Source organism: Puma concolor, chromosome C1, assembly GCF_028749965.1.
Source record: "Puma concolor isolate L17-30 chromosome C1, mPumCon1.1.hap2, whole genome shotgun sequence".
Taxonomy (NCBI): domain Eukaryota; kingdom Metazoa; phylum Chordata; class Mammalia; order Carnivora; family Felidae; genus Puma; species Puma concolor.
Window position 1 is genome coordinate 140,071,889 of NC_141674.1, and position 24,768 is coordinate 140,096,656.

The 24,768-nt window shown below is 33.7% G+C and overlaps 1 protein-coding gene across 10 annotated transcripts in view; it reads left to right on the forward strand.

Annotated features, from left to right (window-relative positions):
* The window catches only part of MBD5 (methyl-CpG binding domain protein 5), a 439,324-nt gene that overhangs the window by 207,655 nt on the left and 206,901 nt on the right, over positions 1-24,768 (forward strand). For 7 of the 10 annotated variants that reach the window (XM_086718522.1, XM_086718521.1, XM_086718532.1 and 4 more), the window contains exon 3: positions 2,657-2,804. The exons of 2 other annotated variants lie outside the window; for them this stretch is intronic. The gene's annotated coding sequence lies outside the window, so the exon portion shown is untranslated. Of the gene's footprint in view, positions 1-2,206; positions 2,350-2,656; positions 2,805-24,768 lie in introns of those variants that run through there. One more of the 10 variants, XM_086718524.1, reaches the window with a different exon arrangement.

The following is a 24,768-nucleotide window of genomic DNA, read 5'->3' on the forward strand; positions in this document are numbered from 1 at the left end:
GCACGATGTCTGCTGTTATCCCATTGGTCAAAGCAAGTCACATGGCTGAGTCCAAAGTCAAAGAGCAGAGAGGTACACATATACCTTCCATGGAGGTATACGAGGGAAAGGGAGGAATGATCCAATATACCACAGGGGATAATATTACTACCTATCTGATGGAATCATTGTAAGTTGTAAAGAGCTTAGGATAGTGGCTGGCACAGAGTAAATGATCAATAAATACTTGCTATTATTGGGCATACTCTTATGAAGAAACTCACACAAAAGCTCAGGACTGTATATATGTGACATAAAATGTATTTGACACAAATGGCATTTCATTGGCGTTGAGCAGACATGCTAAAATTTAATTTAAAACTGGTATCTATTTTTGTTATTGTGATCAGATGAGCAAGGTTATGTATGTATCTTTCAGACTGGTCAGCCAACTGTGATAGAGTGATTACTAGCTCAATTATTTAACTGTTAGTAGAATCATAGAACTACTAAAGACCACTGAGTTCTATGCTCTTGTTTCACAGATAATGCATTCAGCCAAGAATCGTGAGATACCTAAATGAAAGAGAAAGGACTAGATGGATAAGGATGGATGTGTGAATGATAAATAGATAAGGAATTAACTAGAAAATGGGAATGCAAGGAAGATCAAACCTAGATCCCTAGAATTCTAGTTGAAAATTCTTGCCACTGTATCACACAACCCAGGTGTTTCCTATAGTTTTATTGAAAGGCCATTTATCATATTTTTCTTTTAGTGAACCTTAAAAGAAGAAGCAATTTTAAGAAGCTTTTAAAATATGTTTTTTATACTATTCTTTCAATTGAGAAGAAATATATTCTTACAGGTTAGGTTAGTTATAATGCAAAAAAAACAAAAACAAAAAACAAAAATCTCTGGTCTGGTGAGCATACCGGGTGGTCATTCCTTTGTGTTTCATGGAATACAAATATACAAGAGAGGCAGTAAACAAATTAATATATAGGATATTCCACAGTCTCTTATGTGAAATTCCAAAATCAAAAAGCTCTGAAACTGAAGGTGTTTATAATTCATATTGTGGTAAAACCTGACATAATCTTAATTCATTTAATAGTGAAACTTGTATGAGGCTATCGTCTTTTTTAAAATCCCACTTAGAATGTGTAAATGTTTTGCTATAAATATATTAACCTACTAGACTTCTCAGATACAGAAGGAGGAGCATGTTACCTGATTACAGTACATGTACCGTATTACCTTTAAAAACTCAAATAATACTTAATTCTAAAATATATGTGGTCCCTATAAGGATTGTGTTGGGCTATATAACATCACAAATTATAAATACCATGAATGAAAATGAAGCAGATATAGGTATAAAGAATGGGGTCCTATTGGGAAGGAAGGGTGAGTGTTGGAGGTTGCTTGACTGGAGTAATAAGAGAAGGCATCTCTGAAGGGTGACTTTTTTGTTTGCTTGTTTGTTTGTTTGAGAGAGAGAGAGAGAGAGAGAGCGCACAAGCCAAGTAGAGGGGCAGAGGGAGAGAGAGAATCCTAAGCAGGCTCCACACTCAGTGCTGAACTCAACATGGGGCTTAATCCCACAGTGTGAGCCGAAATCAAGAGTCAGATGCCCAGCAGACTGAGCCACCCAGGCGCCCTGGGAGGTGACTTTTGAGCAGATTCTTGAAACATGCAATGATGCTCTTAAGAGAAAAGAAAGTGTTTCAGTTACTGGGAACAAACATTTGGCTATCTGGGGAAAGTGTTCCAGTCTAAGGGAAGACCAAGGTCAAATACAGAAACCAAAAGTGTGCTTAGCATATTTGAGGAAGAGCAAGAAGGCCACTAAAGCTGTAGAATACCAAGCAAGAAGAGAGTTATGAGATAGGCTGACAGGTAAACAGGGGCCAAATCATGTAGCTCAGGAGAAGACTTTATCACAACTGTTATAGGAAATCTTTGGAGGGTTTTGATCAAGGCAGTATCTAAGATACAATTTTCTTTTTAAAAACATCATTCTTTTTCTCTGTGAATAATAAAAATGGCATTCTTTTGGAAAAATAAAGGATCCTAGCTCTGTTTGAAATTCAGAAATTTAATGGTAAAGTTTAATTTATTAATAAAATAGTATCTTAGTCGTACTTTAATAAAATATTTCTTTGAGCAAATGCTGCGCTATGAATTTATCTAAATATTACTAAACTATTGTGTTTTTTTTGTTTGTTGTTTCCAGAATTTTCTGTAAGCATTAAGGCTGAGAAATTAGCTTGGTCATGATAATGCTTTTCCCAATCTCCCTCTTCCAAAGATTATTCTCTTCTACCTGCTAAGAGACAACCAGAAGAAAGGGCCCTAAACTTGAAGTAATAAGAACTGTTTCTTCATACTAGCCCTGACACTAATTGACTGTAACTTTGCTTGAGTTGTTTAACCTCTTGGATTTTGGTTCCCTATAGTGCAAAGTATGGGGATTGAATCATCTGATTGACATAGCTCTTTCTTGCTTGCAGTCATAAATTTAGCAACTTGTGTATAAGGTTAAAATTCTATGATTCTTAATGAGAACTCATAAACATCTCAAAGTGTCCTTAAATGTGAATCTAAAGAAGTACACAATAACTGGCTATCTGTTCAAAATTGGTAAATTCACTCTTGTTTCCTTTTTAACAGGACCAAGGAAACAAATATCAGAAGCCAAGAGCACAGAATACTTTCTTTCATCAATCCATAGAACCCTGATACTTCTCTAATTCCATCACACACAAAGGAATGACCACCTTGGCAGATGGCCACAAAGGATGTCAACAATTCTTTGGAGGCAAGCAATGAAATATTTATACTATGAGCTTTCTGTTGTTAAGTATGTAGAAATAAGTAGTATTATCTTGCATTTTAATGGAAAAATAAAATGTTCTTTAATATAACAATTTTATATATGAAGCATAGCTAATATAGCTATTTCTTATAGTTAAGCTATTTAAGTAACAGAAACTAAGCACCCATGTTTGAAAACCGTGCTATTTGTATCCATCTTGGACACATCTATCATCTAACTACAAATACTAAATAGTTTGGGGGATTATAATTATTTTTTATTTGGTTGGAATGATCCATACTGTTTATGAAATTTTTTTGTTTCATTCCAGCATTTTTTCTTACTTATTTTTAACAACTATTCTGAAGTGCTCCAAAATCTTGGAAAGTCATCCCTTTACATTCCTCACAGCTTTATATTTTGTGAGAATCCTGCATCAAAAGAACTCATGGAACTTTTAGTTCCTTTCTCAGCAGCTCTTATTGTTCTTGGAAGAGTAGTCAGCCAAGGATTGTGGACCACAGTGCCGTCTTCAAAATTGAAATTAATTACATTACCAGTTAAAGGGAAAGTTTGCTTGGAAAGAAATTGACTGTATTTTAAAGAAAAAAAGTATAAATATAAGGAATCTGCCTTTGCTACCTTCATGAAATATAAAACCTTAAGTAGATGAATATGAAATGAAATAAAAAATAAACTCATAAAAATTTAAGTAGAATGCACTAAAATTGAATTTTTCAAAGGATTTTATACAAACAAAGAAACTGTAGATATGCTCAGAATTTTTTATTTAGTACTAATTCAACTCATAGGCCTGAGGTCATCTAGCAAACGAGTCTGCTTTTTAAGTTGTACATAGAGGAACACTTTCTAAGTAAAGGAGGACATAAATGTTTAAAAAGTCCAGCGCAGAGCTTCTGAGTTTTCTTTCAGTAACTAGAGTCAGAATTAATTCTTGATTTCCTGTTGGGGAAAATTTCATCTAATTACATTCACATTATTCTGCAACTTTTTGGACAGCAAATCCTGATCACCAAAGAAAGGAAAAAGCAGCTGTGTTGCCCTTGCCTCCACAGTTATAAGAATAGCATTATTATGTAGTCACTGGGCTTGGAGAACCAAGAGTGGCTATCCACTGGCTGCCTTCTGGCAGAGACACACCTAACCCATTCTGAACTGCTGGCAATGTGTGCCTTCTGTTCCTAAGGATCTTCAAAGAAATAGTTTCCACTGCTTCCTTTAGCAAACCAATCTAGTAGAACAGCTCTCGGGGATAGGAAGTTCATATGACCCTCTATACACTTTCAGTGGTTGTTTCTAAAACTTGTTTTCTTAGAATTATACTTTAATCATGATTTAAAACTTTTCATAGTTTGATACAATCCACTTAACTATTTTAAGAAAATACTTAAAACTGACCATTGCTAAATTAGTAGGAATAGTTTCCATAAACACTGCTTCTCCATAAGCAGCCTATTTTTATCAAATTTTCCCTAATATTTCCTTTTTTGACTTATTCACATATCATATTCTATCTAAGTTTTTCTTTAACCACAGCAATATATCTTTTTTAAAAAAAATGTTACTTATTTATTTATTTGTTTATTTATTTATTTATTTATTTTGAGAGAGAGGGAATGGGAACAGCGGGGAGGGGTAGAGAGAGAATCTCAAGCGGGCTCTGTGCTATCAGAGGTACCCCAGGGCCTCCCAAGTAGCCCAAAAGCAACATATCTTCTGTCAGATAGCTCTAATTTATATATCTTCCACATTATACTAAAAACCAGTCATTTGTTCTCTTTGAATCACATTCTATTTATGACCATGTCATTAATAAGCCACAGATATTTATAATTCTAATCAAAAGTGTATTTAATTTTTTTCGCCATATTTTAAGGCTTATTTGAATATTATAGTTGTAAAAACTTTTAGTACCTAGAAAGACAATTAGAGCATAGCAGGTATAACTTATGAGTCCACTATATAATAAGTCAAATTCAAAGAACATAGTAACACTAATTAACCACCACTCTGCCACACCTACCATGCTGTGTGACCATAGACAAATTATTGGTTCTCTTTGACCCACAATTTGTAAATTTTTTAAATTTGAATGGTAATATAATTTCAAGAATTAAATGAGATAGGTGATATAATTAAAAATCTTAGGTATTTAGCATTTGCCGTAGCTCATAATTCAATAAATAGGCGATATAGTTATTCTCCTTTTTTAAAACGATTGAAAACAGATTTCCTCATGGTAAGCTCAACTCTTACAAAAGACATAGTTAATTTTCCCATTATACCCATGCCAAATTTGTTTTACACCATTATGTTGTTGTACTAGAACTAAATTTTGTTTACTGAAATTTCCCAACAAGCAGTTTATGTTTAAACATGTGAAAATGCAGTTTATCAAAAAATCACTGTTTAAAATCATAGTTGTTAGGAAAAATGATTGTTAACCTTTGAGTCTCATGAAAACTATACATTCCAAACTTTGTAAGTAATTTTACTAGGGTACTCATCAACTCACTGCCTGCTCTAAAATTTTAACTTTATATCAACCACTATTATTTGCAGAAATATTCCATGTGCAAGGCAGAGTGGTTTGAAGAATTTTCTTCTTGGGATTAAGTATCTTTTATGTATACATTGATCAGGTGCTTAGTCGGAGAAACTGATATTTCCACTAGAAAAATAAAAGTAAACAGGCAGTTTGGATCTTTTATTAGTTTCCTAGGTCTGCTGTAACAAATTACCACAAACTGGGGGTTTAAATTTTGAAAAAAATTATTTTCTCACAGTTCTTGAAGCTGAAAGTCCAAAATCAAGTTCTCTGCAGGACCATGATCTTTTAAAGGCTGTAGGGAAGAATCTGTTACATGCCTTTCTCTTAGCTTCTGGTGTTGCCTAACAATCTTGGCATTCTTCCATTTATGCTCATTACATCAATCTCTGCTTCCCTTATCACATGGTTTTCTCCATGTGTTTCTATGTCTTTTCTCCTCTTCTTATAAGGCCACAGTCAGACTATAACCCACCCTATATCAGCATGACTCATCTTAACTTGATTACATCTGCAAAGACCCTATGTGCCAACAAAGTCACATTCAAGGGTCAAGGATTAAGATTTAAACATATTTTGGGAGAGGTAACACAACTCAAACAATAATACTGTCATATATTTTTTTGAACTGAGAATAAAGTTAGGGAAGAAAAATTGATTGTAAAAACAAGAGAATTTCCTTTTCCTAGGAAAGAGGTTGTTTCACTTGTGACAAGATACGCTCTATTAGTAGATGTACATATTTTTTTTACAATGATTTGGTAGTACCATTTCTTGAACATAGATGTTTCTTGATAATACTTTTGCCCAGCTACTCTTTAGCTCTATAATTTAAAGTTATAAAACAATATCTATCATTTTGTTGGTTTACTTGAGCTCAGAGTTCAAATATTAGTTTTACAGTTTTATGGTTGAGGCTTGTATCCATATTATATACATCAACAAATGAGATTCCCTAAAGACTTTAGAGATGGCATCGTATTTGCATTTATAATTGTACTGGTAGTTACATTTGTAAATGAACTGAGTTAGTTTTTCCTTTGCTAATCTTGATTCAAACCAGAGCTACTTTTTTATTTTCATGGATAAGAAATTAACTTTGAATTCAAATTAAGAAACATTGTTGATCTTTCAAAATGAACATAGCCACTATATGTTTTTAACATTAATTCTATAGCCTATTCTAATAAAGCTAATTCTAGTGAAGTCTTTCTAATATATAATTCAGTATGTGGTATTTATATCATCAGTACATTTTAATCTTTTTTATGGCCATTTCCCATATATTTAAATAATTATCACAAACTTTTCATATAATACAACTTACACAAGATGTACCCTCTTATTTCAGAACTTCAATAAGAAAATTTTCTGTGTGTCTTCTTTGAGCTTCTAAAAAGGAAGGGAAGTAAAGCATTATAAACTGTTATGGGAGTGAAGAAAGATGAAGTAGGAAGATCCTAAGCTCACTTTATCTTATGGCTACAACTATATAATACCCGCTTCAGTGTAAATAGCCCAGAAAATGACCCAAAGACTGGCAGAACAGACTCTCCACAAGAAATAGAAAGAGGCCACATCATATAGGGTAGGAGTTGTGGTCAAGAGCCAAACTGACCCAGAGGACTTTCTGCAGGAGGGAAAGACACTAAAGGCATGGATAGAGGAAAGAAACAGACCCTCACCCCAGGCATAACAACCCACCTAGAAAAGACAAATCTCCGTAACATTTGGCTTTGAAAACTTGTGGGGCATAATTTGTGAGTTCTTACAATCACTGGGGCATAACACCTGGAACTTTAAAAATCAGTAAGCTCAGCTACAGGAGAGCTGGAAGGACAAGAGGAAATTGAATCCCCACCCTTAAAGAGACAGCACATCTGCTGAAGGGACTGTCTTTTTTCCATTGGGATATTCTTTCCTGATTTGTTGAAGATTAGTTGGCCATACGTGTGTGGGTCCATTTATGGGTTCTTTATTCTATTCCATTTATCTATGTGTCTGTTTTTGTGCCAGTACCATACTGTCTTGATGATTACAGCTCTGTAATACAGTTTGAAGTCTGGAATTGTGATGCCTCCAGCTTTGGTCTTCTTTTTCAACATTACTTTGGCTATTCAAAGTCTTTTCTGGTTCCATACGAATTTTAGGATTGTTTGTTCTCTATGAAGAATGTTGGTGTTATTTTGATAGGGATGTCATTGAAAGTGTAGATTGCTTTGGGAGATGTAGACATTTTAATAATATTTGTTCTTTCAATTCATGAATTCAATTCAATTCAATTTTTGTCTTTAATTTCTTTCAGAAGCTTTCTATAGTTTTCAGCATACAGATATTTTACCTCTTTTGTTAGGTTTATTACTAGGTATTTTATGGTTGTTGATGCAACTGTAAATGGGATCAATTCCTTGATTTCTCTTTCTGCTGCTTCGTTATTGGTATAGAGACATACATCCGATTTATGTACATTGTTTGTATATCCTGCAACTTTGCTGAATTCATATATCAGTTCTAGTAGTTTTTTGGTGGAGTCTTGCAGGTTTTCCATGTAAAATATCAAGTTATCTGTGAAAAGTGAAAGTTTGACTTCTTCATTGCCAATGTGGATGCTTTTATTTCTTTTTTGTTGTCTGATTGCTGAAGCTAGGAGTTCCAGTATTGTGTTGAACAACAGTGGTAAGAGTAGACATCCCTGCCCATAATAGGCAAAGAGAGCCATTGCAGACCACTGAACTGAAAGCAAATGCAGCTCAGCCACAACAGTAGGGCACACAAAACACACACAGGAGATACCCCTGAAACACCAGGTTTTGGTGAGCAGGGGACATTGCATTGCAGGGTACTATAAGACCTCTTCTTTATAATGCCACTACTTGCAAGAGCAGGAGATGTAGCTGACTTTTCCTATCACATAAAAACAGATCAGAGAGTTAGACAAAATGAAGAGACAGAGGAATATGTTCCAAATGAAAGAATAGGACAAAATCACAACAAAAGACCTAAATGAAATGTAGGTAAGTAAAATACCTAATAGAGAATTAAAGTAGAGATCATAAAGATACTCACTAGACTTGAGAAAATAATGGAGGACCTCAGTGAGACTCTTAAAAAAGAATAGAAAACATAAAAAAGAACCAAATAGAGATGAAGAACTCAACACCTGAAATTAAAAATCACTAGAGGGAATAATTAGTAGACTAGAGGAGGCAGAAAAATGGGCCAGTAACCTGGAGGACAGAGTAATGGAAAGCAATCAAGCTGAACAGGAAAGAGGAAAAAAATAAAAAATGAAAATAGACTGAGATAACATAATGACACCATCAAGTATCATAACATCATATTATAGAGCTCCTAGAATAAGAAGAGAGTGAAAAGTAGGCAGAAAATGTATTTGGAGAAATAATAGCTGAAAACTTCCCAAATCTGAAGAAGGAAATAGAAATCCAGATTCAGGAGGCACAGAGAGTCCCCAACAAAATCAACCCAAAGAGGTCCACACCAAGTCACATAGTAATTAAAATGCCAAGATAATGAGAGAATTTTAAAAATAGCAGGAGGAAGGAAAACATTTACATACAAGGGAAACCCCTTAAGACTATCAGATGATTTTTCAGCAAAAACTTTTCAAACAGAAGGGACTGGCCTTATATAGTCAAAGTGCTAAAGGGGAAAAAAAAAAACTTCAATCAGGAATCCTCTATCCAGCAAAGCTATCATTCAGAATGGGTGAGTTTCCCAGACAAACAAAAGTTAAAGGAATTCATCACCACTAGACAAGACTTACAAGGAATGTTAAAAGAGACTCTTCGAGTGGAAAAGAGACCATAAGCAGGAGGAATAAAAGTAGAAAGCACAAAAGCAGTAAAATTAAATATATCTATAAATATCAGTCAAAGGATTCACAAAATAAAAGAATGTTAAGTGTCACACCATGTACCTTAAACATGGGGGGAGAGGAGTTAAAATTTAGTGGTTTAAAAAAAAATTTTTTTTACATGTTATTTGTTTCTGAGAGAGAGAGAGAGAGAGAGAGAGAGAGACAGAACACAAGTTGGGGAGGGGCAGAGAGACAGGGAGACACAGAATCCAAAGCAGGCTCCAGGCTCTGAGCTGTCAGCACAGAGCCCGACACAGGGCTCGAACCCATGAACCGTGAGATCATGACCTGAGACGAAGTCAGTTGCTTAACCAACTGAGCCACCCAGGCACCCCTAAAATTTACTGGTTTTAAAATGAGTTTAAACATAAGTGACCATAAAGAACTTATCAAACTCAACACCCAAGAAACAAGTAATCCAGTGAAGAAATGGGCAAAAGACATGAATAGACACTTCTCCAAAGAAGACATCCAGATGGCCAACCGACACATGAAAAAATGCTCAATACCACTCATCATCAGGGAAATACAAATCAAAACCACAATAAGATACCACCTTACACCTGTCAGAATGGCTAACATTAACAACCCAGGCAACAACAGATGTTGGTGAGGATGCGGAGAAAGAGGATCTCTTTTGCATTGCTGGTGGGAATGCAAGCTGGTGCAGTCACTCTGGAAAACAGCATGGAGGTTCCTCAAAAAATTAAAAATAGAACTACCCTATGACCCAGCAATTGCACTACTAGGCATTTATCCACGGGATACAAGTGTGCTGTTTCGAAGGGACACATGCACCCCCATGTTTAGAGCAGCACTATCAACAATAGCTAAAGTATAGAAAGAGCCCAAATGTCCGTCGATGGATGAATGGATAAAGAAGATGTGGTATATATACATGATGGAGTATTACTCGGCAATCAAAAAGAATGAAACCTTGCCATTTGCAACTATGTGGATGGAACTGGAGGGTAGTATGCTAAGTGATATTAGTCAGTCAGAGAAAGACAAAAATCATATGACTTCACTCATATGAGGACTTTAAGAGACAAAACAGATGAACCTAAGGGAAGGGAAACAAAAAATAATATAAAAACAGGGAGGGGGACAAAACATAAGAGACTCATAAATAAGGAGAACAAACTGAGGGTTACTGGAGGGATTGTGGGAGGGGGGATGGGCTAAATGGGTAAGGGGCACTAAGGAATCTACTCCTGAAATCATTGTTGCACTATATGCTAACTAATTTAGATGTAAATTTTAAAAAATAAAAAATAAAACAAGTTAAAAAAAAAGCAGTTTAATAACTTTAAAAAAAAAAAACATAAGTGACCATCAACTTAATATAGACTGCTATATGCACAAAATGTCATATGTAAATCTAATGGTAACCACAAATCAAAAATGGATAATAAATAGGTAAAAAATAAATAAAAGAATCTAAGTATATCACTAAAGAAAGCCAGCAACCTGTGAAAGAAAAGAGCAAGAGAGGAAAGGAAAAAAGAACTACAAAAGCAATTATAAAACAAGAAATAAACTGACAGTAAGTACATACATATCAATAATTAGTTTGAATGTAAGTGGACTAAGCACTCCAATCAAAAGACCTAGGATGACAGAATGGATTAAAAGCAAGACTTATCTATATGCTGCCTACAAGAGACTCATTTCAGACCTAAAGACACAAGTAGTTTGAAAGTAAAGGGATGGAAAAGCAATTATCATGCAAATGGAAATGAAAAGAAAGCTGGGATAGCAATACTTGTATCAGACAAAATAAAATTTAAAACAAAGACTGTAACAGGAAACAAAAAAGGACACTATATAATCATAAAGGGAACAATCCAACAAGAAAATGCAACAATTGTAAATATATATACACCCAACAGAGAGCACCCAAATGCATAAAGCAGCTAATAACAAACATAAAAGAAGTAATCAATAGTAATACAATAATAGTAGAGGACTTTGACACCCTACTTATGTCAATGGATAGATCATCCAAAAGAAAATCTGCAAGGAGACAGTGACTTTTAATGACACATTGGATCAGATGTTTCTAACAGATAAACTCAGAGCATTCCATCCTAAAACAGTGGAATACACATTCTTTTCAAGTGTACTTGGGACATTCTCCAGAATAGATCATATGTTAGGCCACAAAACAAGTCTCAACAGATTCAAAAAGATTGGAGTCCAGCATGCATCTTTTCCACTCTCAGTGCTATGAAACTAGAAATCAACCTCAAGAAAAAATCTGTAAAGACCAAAAATACATGGAGGTTAAATAACACACTAGTAAACCATGAATGGGTCAAGCAAGAAATCAAAGAGGAAATTAAAAAAATACATGGATACAAATGAAAATGAATCTTGAAAATGCAGCAAAATCTGTTCTAGGAGGGAAGTTTATAGCAATACAGGCCTATCTGTAAGCAAGAAAAATCTCAAATAAACAACATAACCTTACACCTAAAAGAACTAGAAACAGAAAAATAAACAAAACCCAACACCCAAAGGAAGAAAATAATAAAGATTACAGCTGAAATAAATGAAATGAAACAAAAAACAAAAACCAAACAAAAACCAGTAGAACAGACTGATGAAACTCATAATTAGTTCTTTAGAAAAATCAACAAAATTGATAACCGTTAGCCAATATCACCAAAAACTAGAGAGGATGCAAACAAAATCAGAAATGAAAAAGGAGAAATAACAAGCAACACCACAGATTTACAAAGAATTATAAGAGAATATTAGGAAAAATTATACACCAACAAATTGGACAACCTAGAAGAAATGGATAAATTCCTAGAAATATATGAACTCCCAACACTAAATCAGGAAGAAATAGAAAATTTAAACAGACCAATTACCAACCATAAAATTGAATCAGTAATAAAAAAAATAAAAGTAAAAAAAAAAACAAACAAACCAAAGTTCAGGACCATACGGCTTCATATGTGAATTCTACCAAACATTTACAGAAGAGTTAATACCTATTCCTCTCAAACTATTCCAAAAAAATAGATGAAGAAGGATAGCTTCCAAATTCATTCAATGAGACCAGCTTTACCCAGATAACCAAACCCATATAAAGTCACTACCAAAACAAACAAGTAAACAAAAAACAAACAAACAAAAAAACTCTACGAGCTAATATCCCTCATGAACATAGATGCAAAAATCCTCAACAAAGTATTAGCAAACAGAATCCAGCAATACATTTTAAAAAGCATTCACCAGAAGTGGGATTTATTCCTGGGATACAAGAGTAGTTCAATATTCACAAATCAATTAACATGATATGTCACATTAACAAGAGGAAGGATTAAAACCATATGATTATTTTAATAGATGCAGAAAAAGCATTTGACAAAGTATAACATCCATTCATGATAAAAACCCTTAAGAAAATAGGTTTAGAGTAAACATACCTCAATATAATAAAGGCTATATATAAAAGAACCACATGCTCAATAGTGAAAAACTAAGAGCTTTTGCCCTAAGATGAGGAAGATGTCCACTGTCACCACTTTTATTCAACATAGTACTAGAAGCCCTAGCAGCAGAAATCAGAAAAACAAAAAGAAATAACAGTCTTCTAAATTGGCAAGGTAGAAGTAGAACTTTCACTATTTGCAGATAACATAACAGTGTATGTAGAAAAACTACTAGAACATATAAATGAATTGAGTAATCAACATACAGAAATCCACTGCATTTCTTTTTTTTTTTTTTTAAATGTTTATTTATTTTTGAGAGAAAAGAGACAGAGTGTGAGCTGGACAGGGGCAGAGAGAGAGGGAGACACAGACTACAAAGCAGGCTTCAGGCTCTGAGCTGTCGGCACAGGGCCCAATGTGGGGCTCAAACTCACGAAACACGAGATCATGACCTGAGCCAAAGTCAGACACTTAACCCACTGAGCCACCCAGGGGCCCCTCCACTGCATTTCTATACACTAAAAATGAAGCAACAAAAGAGAAGTTAAGAAAACTATACCATTTTCAACTGCAGCAAAAATAATAAAATACCTAGGAATAAATTTAGCCAACAAAGTAAGAGACCTGTACTCTGAGAACTACAAAACACTGAGGAGAGAAATTGAAGATGACACAAGGAAATGGAAATATATTCCATGCTTATGGATTGAAAGAACAAATATTGCAAAAGTGTCCATACTACCCAAAGCAATCTATAGATTTAATGCAATCCCTATCAAAATACCAACTGCATTTTTTACAGAATTAGAACAAATAATCTGAAAATTTGTATGGAACCACAAAAAAGCCTGAAGAGCCAAAGGAATCTTGAAAAAGAACAAAACTAGAGGCATCACAATCCCAGACTTTAATATATAACAGCTATAGTAATCAAAACAATATGGTACAGGCACAAAAATAGACATAGATCAAGGGAACAGAACAGAAAACCCAGTAATAAACCCATGATTATATGGTGAATTAATCTTTGATCAAGGAGGAAAGAATATGCAATGAGAAAAAGTCTCTTCAACAAATGGTGTTGGGAAAACTGGACAACTACATGCAAAAGAATGAGACTGGACCACTTTCTTACACCATTCACAAAAATAAACTCAAAATGGATTAAAGACTTAAATGTGATACCTGAGATCATAAAAATCCTAGAAGAGAGGATAGGCAGTAATTTTTCTGACATTAGCCTTAGCAACATTTTTCTAGATATGTGTCCTTAAGGAAAGAAAACAAAACAAAAATAAACTATTATAACTTTATTAAAATAAAAAGCTCTGCACAGCAAAGAAAACAACAAAACTAAAAGATAGCCTACTGAATGGGAGAAGATAATTGCATGTGACATATCATATCCAATAAAGAGTTAGTATCCAAAATATATTAAGAGCTAATACAACTCAACACTCCAAAAACAAATAATCCAGTTGAAAATTGGGCCAAAGATATTAACAGACATTTCTCCAAAGAAGACATCCAGATGGCCAACAGCACATGAAAAGATGCTCAACATCACTCACCATCAGGGAAATGCAAATCAAAACCACAAGGAGATATCACCTTACACCTGTCAGAATCACTAAAATCAAAAACACAAGAAACAAGTGTTGGCGAGGATGTGAAGAAAAAGAAATACTCTTGGGGCTCCTGGTTGGCTCAGTCCATTAAGCATCTGACTTTGGCTCAGATCATGATGTTGCAGTCCATGAGTTTGAGCCCCACATTGGGCTCTGCATTTACAGCTCAGAGCCTGGAGCCTGCTTCAGATTCTGTGTCTCCCTTTCTCTCTGCCCCTCCCCTGTTGATTCTCTCTCTCTCTCTCTCCCCCAACCCCCCTCTCTCTCTCCCTCTCTCTCAAAGATGAATAAAGATTAAAAAAAAAAAAAAAGAAATACTTTTGCACTGTTGGTGGGAATGCAGACTCGTGCAACCACTAGGGAAATCAGTATGTAGGTTCCTTAAAAAATTAAAAATAGAGTTATTATATAATCCAGTAATTCCACTACTGGGTATTCACACAAATAATACAAAAATACTAATTCAAAGGAATACATGCACCTTGATGTTTATAGCAGTATTATCTATAATAGCCAAATTATGAAAGCAACTCAAGTGTCCATGCATAGATGAATGGATAAAGAAGATATAGTGTATTTATGCAATGGAATATTACTCAGCCATAGCAAAGAATGAAATCATCATTTGCAACCTGAATGGAGCTAGAGAGTATAATGCTTTGTGAAATAAGTCAGTCAGAAAAAGACAAATACCATATGATTTCACTCATATGTGGAATTTAAGAAACAAAAGCAATAAAGAAAAAAGAGAGAATAAAATAGATTCTTAGCTATAGACAACAAATTGATGGTTACCGGAAGGAAGGTGGGTGGGAGAATGGGTAAAATAGGTGAAGACAATTCAGAGTACACTTACTATGATGAGCACTGAATAAGTGTAGAATTTTTGAATCACTATATTGCACAACTGAAACTAATACTGTACATTAATTATATTGGAATTAATATTTTTAAAAATATAAAAGATAAAAAAAATTCTTGAATTGGGGCCCTTTTGTTTTTTCTTTGTTACATGAAACACATAAAATTTCTGAAACATACTCTTCTTTCAGGTAAAAACCTGCTTCACATTATTATTTGCATATAATAGGTACTCAATAAATGTTTATGAAGTGAATGAAGGAAATTAGCCCCTCTACTTATAGACGGCATCCAGAAAGAATGATATTGGAAGTAAGGAAGTTCTGAAGCTAATTCAGTTATACACCTTTCACATTAAATATCTTCTTTAAATTTGGTATAGGAGATAAACAGACAGAAACCAGAGAGCTTGAAATGCTGCAGAGTGGAGATATGTTCTTTATTTCCCAGAATTTTTCAGTAAACTGAAGGACTTACGGCTTTGGTTTATATTTTTATCTCATTTTCCAAATGAATGTTGAAACTTCGGGGAAAGAAAACAAAGTACAAGATTAAATGAGCAGTTGACTATTTAAGGAATGGAGTTTGACTTTCTAAACTTTGGATCAAATTACTACAGTAGCAGTTCACCACCCTGACTATGCTTCAGCATAACCTGGAGAACTTTTTAAAAATGTAGATGTTTTAGCCCTATCTCTACTGGTTAATTTCAATTCTGGTAATTACTACTTGTGTGACTGAGCATTATTTATTCCATAGAATTGGATTTTGTAGAAGTGGAAATGATACAAAAGTATTGGACGTCTGGATAAGAATGTGCCTCACAGAAATTGAAATCATAAGATCTACTTAGAGGTGTGCTGATCTAATTAGTAAAACTTTGAACGGAAAAGTAAGGAATTTGCAGACATAAATTAGCACATAAAACAATAAGGATTTTATAGTTTGATAGACATCAGTAAGAGTGAAGTAAATACCCCGAATTACTGGTAACATACCTAGGGAAAACATTAGGGCATTGTGCTTTTGCCCTCAAATGTCTATATTCCAAGGCCCAACGTATATCTGAGACTGAAATGGACTGATTTCTTTTATGGAGGACTTAATATCAATAGCATGTTCCTGGTGAGAGTGAATGAGCTTATATGCTAGGAGTATGACAGTGATAGTTATGGTGGGGAGTAATAGGGTAGGGGCGACTTATGGAATTCTTACAGTTTTAGAAAACTTCTAGGGCCCTCTCTAACCTGCTCTATCCAATCTGCTATGTTTGTAAGTAATTGACAGTTCTTCTGTTACAAGTATTTATCCATCTATACATTCAGAAAGCTTTTATGTGTCAGACACCATACTAGTAGATACAATTTGTGGATGTGAAGAAACATAGAACATAATAGATTTGGTAATCGCTACAGTAAAGTATCATGGAAGCATTGAGTAATTGCATTTCATTTATACATGAATTGGTTATTTGTATTACCACTTAGGCGTTAACCAAAATACATGAAATAGGAATTCCAGTGTACTTAATTGTTCAGAAAGAAGTTGCATTATGAATATTAGAAAAAGTTTCATCTTGATCCAGGATGTTTGAGGAGAAACTTCTTGAAAACTCTATACGATATGCTATAGGCTGTATCTCAAATTACTAAAGGCTAAGACTCGGATAGTAATGTTAATTACTATCATTGTTCCTTGCCTGTATGCTCATTTGCTGAGTCTACAACTGATCAAGTTGCTTTTGATACAGCTATTGCTTGTTAATAGCCAGAATCTTGGGGAGAGAGGCCAGTTTCCTGGAATAAAAACTGCTGCGGATAGAGAAACAGCATCCATAAGAGAAAGGTCTGAGAATGTAATGGGCTTTGGAGGACGGGACTCCATTGATTTGGAGCCTCAGCGGGAGTGAAGGGAAAGGAATTTCTAGAGAAAACTCTGTGGTTCTGACTTGAAAGAAGCAAAATGAAAACAATAATTATTTTCTTTCTTCTGCTGTGTACTTCAAAAACAATTTGAGAAGAAAAAAAGTCCTTAAGTAAAATTGAGTTTACATTTATATTTAGATAACTTCCCTTATTCTAGAATTTTACTGCTTTTTGTTTTACTGGATTTTAGTAAATCACTACCTGTTTTGAAATGTTTAAACTCCATAATAGAATTCAGTATGTAATACTGTCAGTTGTGGAAAGAGGGACCACAGAAATTTTAATGTGTGTTGGTTTAAACAATCAGCATATTACGGTAAGTTTCTTCAGAAGGAATATGTTGTGTTAGGTTTTGCTTTTGAATTATTAAAGCAATACATACTCATGATTTTTAAAATAAGAAACAAATAATGTGAAAAAGCATAAAATAAAAAGTAAAATTTGAAACTATCCTATTTCTACTTTCCACAAGTAACTTGTATTAACTTATTTTATGTATAATTTCAGAAATCCTCTATCCACATACAAGTTTATGTGTGTACATACATTTAACACATACATATATATGCACACTTATACATAGGCATATACTGTATATGCTTTCTTTTACATAAATGCAGCATATCCATTTTTCTTTACTAATGGCCTTTCCTTTATCTCTTATTGAATTCTAAGAATTCTTGGTACACTAATAAAATGTACCTTTTCTTATGTATTTCACACCTTTTCCTATAGTTTAATTTGCACTCGACTTGATTTGTGGTAGTTTCTTTTTTCCCCTACTGAAATTTTAAGTTTTGGTTTAGTCAAATAATCAGTCTTTTCTCTTATAGCTTCTTTAGATTATGTCCAAGAGTATAACACCATTTTTTCTTTCCTACTCTTATGGATTAATTTTTGTTGAGAAACTTTATTATAGCAGTTTTAGGTTTATAGTAAAGCTGAAACATATAGAGTTTTCCCATAGGCCCACAGCCCCCAAACATTCATAGCCTCCTCCTTATCAATTTCCCCACCACAGTGGTACATTTGATACAATTGATAAACCTACATTGATACATCATTATTACGTAAAGTCTCCAGTTTACCTTAGGGTTCACCATCAGTGTACATCTTATGGATTTGGACAAATTTATAAAGGCATGTACCCACTATCATGATATCATGCACAGTAGTTTCACTGCCTTAAAAATCCTCTATACTCTGCCTAGTCATCCTTCCCTCTCATTTTTTTTAAATAAAGTTTTTATATTATATTTAAATCTTTAAATAACCTGGAATTTTCTTAGTGTCCCAGCAGCTCTTACTGATTAATCATTTTTTATTTTATTTTATTTTTATTTTTTTGGTATTGACTAATCTTTTTTTTTAGTCACCTTTATCATATGTATATTGGATTAAAATCTTATGTATATTGGAATATATTTCAGGATTCTCTGGTATACATTTTCTATTTGTCTATTTCTTCTCTAGTATAAAAGTCCTTAATTACTGTATCTTCACAGTGTTTTTATACTCTGGAAGGACTGGTCTCTTCTTTCCTCCTCTTTTTTTTTTTTCTTTTCAAAATATTTGTAGATAATGACATGTTTTTTGATGAACTTTGGTGTCAGCTTTCAAGCTCTCAAAATAAAAAATCTTACTGGTATTTTAACGAGAATCTTATTAAAAGACTAATTTAGGCAGAAAAACGAGTCTTTGAATAATGGTTATATCTGTCCTGAAAACAGATTACATGTCTTATAGATATCCGGATTTGTTTATTCTGAGTTACTTATTTTTGTTGTGATTTTCATATTAAATGAGTTTGTTACTAGTTTTTATTTTATAATTGGGCATGTCATATATATATAGGAGAATCATTGACTTCCATATACTAATTATGTAATTAGTACCTTTCTAAATTCCTTTTAGGGGGTTTTCTGTTGACTTTCTTGGGTTTCTCAAATATACATGCATGTTATCATGGAAATAAGGATACAATTATCTCTTCCTTTCCCCCCACCTAAGTTTATTGAGTTGACATATAACATTGTATAAGTTTAAGGTGTACAATATGATGATTTGATATAAGTATGTATTGCAGATGAATACCACAATAAGTTTAGTTAGCACATCCATCACTTCATATAGCTCCTGTGTGTGTGTGTGTGTGTGTGTGTGTGTGTGTGTGTGTGTGTGTGTGTTTGTGGAGAGAAGGTTTAAGATCTGCTCTCCTAGCAACTTTCAGGTATTCAATATAGTATTGTTAACTCTAGTCACCATGCTGTGCATTAGATCCCCAGAACTTACTCATCTTATAACTGGAAGTTTGTACCCTTTGACCACCCTCACCCATTTCTCCCACCTCAGCAGCCACCAATCTACTTTCTGTTTCTATGAGTTCATTTTTATTTTAGAATCCACATATAAGTAAGATCATACAGTTTTTGTTTTTCTCTGACTTATTTCATTTAACATTCATATTCTCAAGTTTCATCCCTGTAGTCACAAATGGCAGGGTTTCCTTCTTTGTGTGGATGAATAATATTTCATGTTATAAACACACACACATGCATGTACACATCAGATCACATTTTCTTTATCCATTGATAGACACAGGTTGTTTCTATGTCTTGGCTATTGTAAACAATGCTTCAGTGAATATGGGGATGCAGATATCTCTTTGAGATAGTGATGTTATTTTCTTCAGATATACGCCCAGAAGTGGAATTGCTAGGTCATATGGTAGTTCCATTTTTAATATTTTGAAGACCCCCCCCATATTGTTTTCCATAATGGCTGTACCAATTTATATTCCTGCCAGCCGTGCTCAAGGGTTCTTTTTTCTCCCCATCCTAACCAGGATTTACTATCTCTTGTATTTTTGATAATAGCTATTTTAACAGGTGTGAAGTGGTATCTCATTGTGGTTTTTGATTTGCATTTTCCCGATGATTATTGATGTTGGGCTCTTTTTATGTACCTTTGACCATACCTTTGGTATTTACTTGGGAAAAATGTCTATTTATTTTCTTTGCCATTTTTAAAATTGGATAATTTGGTTTTTTGCTGTTGAGTTGTAGGAGTTTCTTACATATTTTGGATATTAACCCCTTATCAGGTATATGATTTGCAAATATTTTCTTCTGTTCCATAACTTGCCTTTTCATTTTGTTGATTTTCTTTTTTTCGCACTGTAGAAGCATGTTTAATGTAGTCCCACTGGTTTAATTTTTCTTTGTTCTTGTGCTTTTGATGTCATATCAAAAACATCATTGCCAAGAGCAAGGTCAAGAAGTTTTTTCCTATTTCTAGTAGTTTTATGGTTTCAGCTCTTACATTTAAGCATTAAATTCAAGTTAATTTTTCTGAGTGGTATAAGATAAGGGTCCACTTTTGTTATTTTGCATGTGAATATCCAGTTTTTCCAACACCATTTATTGGAAAGACTATCCTTTCCCCATTGAATTTTCTTGGCTCCTTCCTTGTCAGTTTGGGCCCTTGTTGACCGTATATATGGGTTTATTTCTGGGTTCTATATTTGATTCCATTGGTCTTTGTGTCTGTTTTTATGCCAATACCATATTATTGATTCCTTTAGATTTGTACTATAGTTTGGAATCAGGAAGCATGATGTCTCTAGCTTTGTTCTTTCTCAGGGTTGCTTTGGCTATTAGAGGTCTTTTGTGATTCCATAAGAATTTTAAGATTTTTTTCTATCTATAAAAAAAATACCACTGGAATTTTGATAGGGATTGCACTGAATCTATAGATGAATTTTGGTAGTATGGACATTTTAATGATACTAATTCTTCTAATCTATGACATGAGATATCATTTCACTTATTTTTGTCTTCTTCATTTTCTTTTATCAGTGTCTTACGATTTTCATTGTACAGGTCTTTCACCTCCTTGGTTAAATGTATTCCTAAGTATTTTATATAACCCTTCTTATACAGGGTTTTATTATGTTGACATTTTTGTTGAGGGTTTTTATCATGAAAGTATGTTGGAACTTGTCAAATGCTTCTTTTGCATCTATTTAGATTGTATGATTTTGATCTACATGCTGTTATTATGATATTTCACATTTATTGATTTGCATGTATTGAACCATCTTTGCATCCTAGGGATCTGTCCCACGTGATCATAGTGAAGACCTTTTTTGTTTGTTTGTTTTTTTAATTTTTTTTTTCAACGTTTATTTATTTTTGGGACAGAGAGAGACAGAGCATGAACGGGGGAGGGGCAGAGAGAGAGGGAGGCACAGAATCGGAAACAGGCTCCAGGCTCTGAGCCATCAGCCCAGAGCCTGACGCGGGGCTCGAACTCACGGACCGCAAGATCGTGACCTGGCTGAAGTCGGACGCCCAACCGACTGCGCCACCCAGGAGCCCCACAGTGAAGACCTTTTTAATATGCTGTTGAATTCAGTTCGCTAATATTTTGTTGAAATTTTTGTCTGTATATTCATTAGGTATATTGACCTGTAGTTTTCTTTTACTATAGTATCCTTACCTGCCTTTGTAGTAGGATAATTCTGGCCTTGTAAAAATTATCTTAGAAGTCTTGTCTCCTCTTAATTTTTTTGGAAATGTTTGAGATGGTTTGGTATTCTTTAAATGTTTGGTGGAATTCACCAGTGAAACTATCAATCCTGGGTTTTTGTTTGTTATAAAATTTTTGATTACTGAATTAATCTTACTCATTGGTCTATTTGAGTTTTCTCTTTATTTATGATTTAGTCTTGGTAGGTTGTATATTTCTAAGAATGTATTCATTTTTCTAAATTGTCCAATTTATTGGCATATTATTGTTCATAGTAGGTCTGTTATTCTTTATATTTCTGTGGTTTCTGTTGTAACGTCTTCTCTTTCATTTATAATCTTATTTAGAGTCCTTTCTATTGCTTAGTCTGGCTAAGGGTTTGTCAATTTTGTTTATTTTTTTCAAAGAACCAAGTCTTAGCTTTGTTAATCCTTTGTTTCCTTATTCTTTCATTTATTTCAGCTCTAATTTTTATTATTTCCTTCCTTATGCTAATTTTGGACTTAGTTTAGTCTTTTTCTAGTTCCTTGAGATGTAATATTAGGTTGTTTATTTGAGATCTATTTTCTTTGTGTATGCATTTATAAACCTTACTGTTAGAACTGCTTTTTGCTATACCCCATACATTTTGGTATGTTGTGTTTCCATTTTCATTTGTTTCAAGATATTGTTTAAATTTCTCTTTTGATTTCTTTGCTCCATTGCTTGTTCAGGAGTATACACTTTAATTTCCATATATTTGTGTATTTTTCAGCTTTCCTCCTATTATGATTTCTAATTCCATTCCATTGTGATAGAAAGCATACTTGCTATAATTTCTATATTCTTGAATTTTTTGAGAATTGTTTTGTAGCCTAATACATGATCAGTCCTCGAAAATGTTCCGTACATTCTTGGAAAGAATATATATTTTTCTGTTAATTGGATGGGGTGTTCTATAGTTGTCTGTTAGGTCCATTTGATCTATAGTATTGTTCAATCCACTATTTTCTTATTAAGTCTCTATCTGAATTTATCCATTATTAAGGGTAGTGCCTCTTCCTTTCTAATATTTATATCTCTATTTCTTTCTTCTACCTAATTAGCTAGTATATCCAGAACAATATTAATTTAATTATTTTAACTTTTTTTGAACCTATAAATACTTTTCCCACTATAGATATGACACACACTATCATAGCTCTCATAGCTCTGAGTAAAGGAAAAATAGGTTCAGTAAAACTTTGATTTGCAAGCATAATTTGCTCCAGAAACATGCTTGTAATCCAGAGCACTTGTATATCAAAGCAAATTTCAAGAACCATTGGCTCAGCTGTGATCATGTGGCATTCAGCGACATATACTACTTGTATTGCAGGACATCACTGTTTGTCAAGTTAAAATTTATTAGAAATATTTTCTCATCTTGCAGAACACTCACAGAATAAATTACTCACAATCCAAGGTTTTACTAATTGCAAATGAAAAAATTCTTTAAAAAGTGAAATAGGGCTGAATGAACAGTTGAATTTCTAGAGTTACATCAATTATAAGAATCAGTTCTCTGATGACAGAATTAAATTTTCTTTTTTCCTGTGGCAACTCTAAGATTTACTCTCTATCCATGTTCTTTAGCAATTTGATATGATGTGCCTAGATTATGTTTCTTTGTATGTTTTGTTCTTGAGTTTTGCTGAGCTTCTTAGATCTGTAGGTTAATGTTTTTTCACCAAACATGGGAAATTTTACTTATTATTTAATCAAATATTTTTTCCTGCCTATTTTCTCTTCTTTTTTTTTCTGGGGCTCTATATACATGTATGATAAATTACTTGATTCTGTTTCTTGGCTATGTGGGTCACTGAGACTCTTCAGAAATTTCTGTTCATCTGTCTCCAAGTTCTCTGGCTGGTTTTCCTGTCATCTTCAATATGCTGTTAAGCCATCCAGTGAATTTTTCGTTTTGATAAAGCACTTTCAGTTCTATAATTTCAATTTAAATCATTACAAAAATTTATTGTGGTAAGAGGTACATAATAAAATTTATAATTTTAACCATTTTTAGTGTATTTGATTCTTATTTATTGTTTCCATTTCTTCTAAGAATCTCTGTGTACTCATCATGATGATATTTTTTATGTTCTTGATAGTATTTATTTTTATTTTTAAGATTTTATTTTTAACTAATTTCTATACCTGACATGGGGTTGAATTCACAGCCCCAAGATCAAGAGTCACATACTCCACCCACTAAGTCAACCAGGGTTCCCATGTTCTTGATAATATTTATAATAGCTGCATTAAAGTACTTTCTCAGTCATTACAGAATTTGTTCTGTTGTTGCTTTTTCTATGAGTTTTTGGTCACATTCTCCTATTTGTTCATGTGTTGAGATTTTTTATTCTATACTGGGTAGATTATATACTTTAGAGACTCTGGATTCTATTATTTTCCTCTGGAGAATATTAACTTTTTTTCTAACAGTTAAATTACTGGCTACTTATCTTTTTCTAGGAAAGGCTTGGTTTTATGTCTCGTTAGAATGGGTCTCTTTTGGTTTTACCTTAAATCCTGGGGTGACTCTTTTAATACAGGGATATAATCTTAACTCCAAAAATGTGGCCCTTTGGGGATTTCTGTGGAAAGTCTAAGTTGTTCACCAAGCTGCTTCAGTTTGGTGGGATTCAAACTCCAAACTCTTTGTCTTGTGCAATGGGAAGCAGCAGAAATCCCTTTTCATCCTTTCAGCTATTTTTTTCCAATAGGATCTTTGAAGTCTTCCCCATGTGTGTGTAGTTCAGGGGTGGGAAATATATGCAAATTTTTTAATCTCTCCTGTGTTTCCCTGCTTTCCAAAATCCACGTCCTACTACAACCCTCAATTTTCAACCATTCTTTCAACCCTAAACTCTGGCCTCTAATACCTCAAGCCAGTAAGGATGTGACTTTCTGCTTTAGCTCTGGCTACTCCCACAACTTTTTACCTCAGAGGAAAAGCTATATAAATATAGATCTTGTCCAGGAATGTTCTCTTCTTTCAAGGGTCGGAGTCTCTTTTTCTGGTTTTGCCTACTTTTGATCAGTCTCCAAATAGTTGTTTTTTATTTGTTTGTTTTAGGATTTTTTTCAGTTTGTAATTGTTACCATGG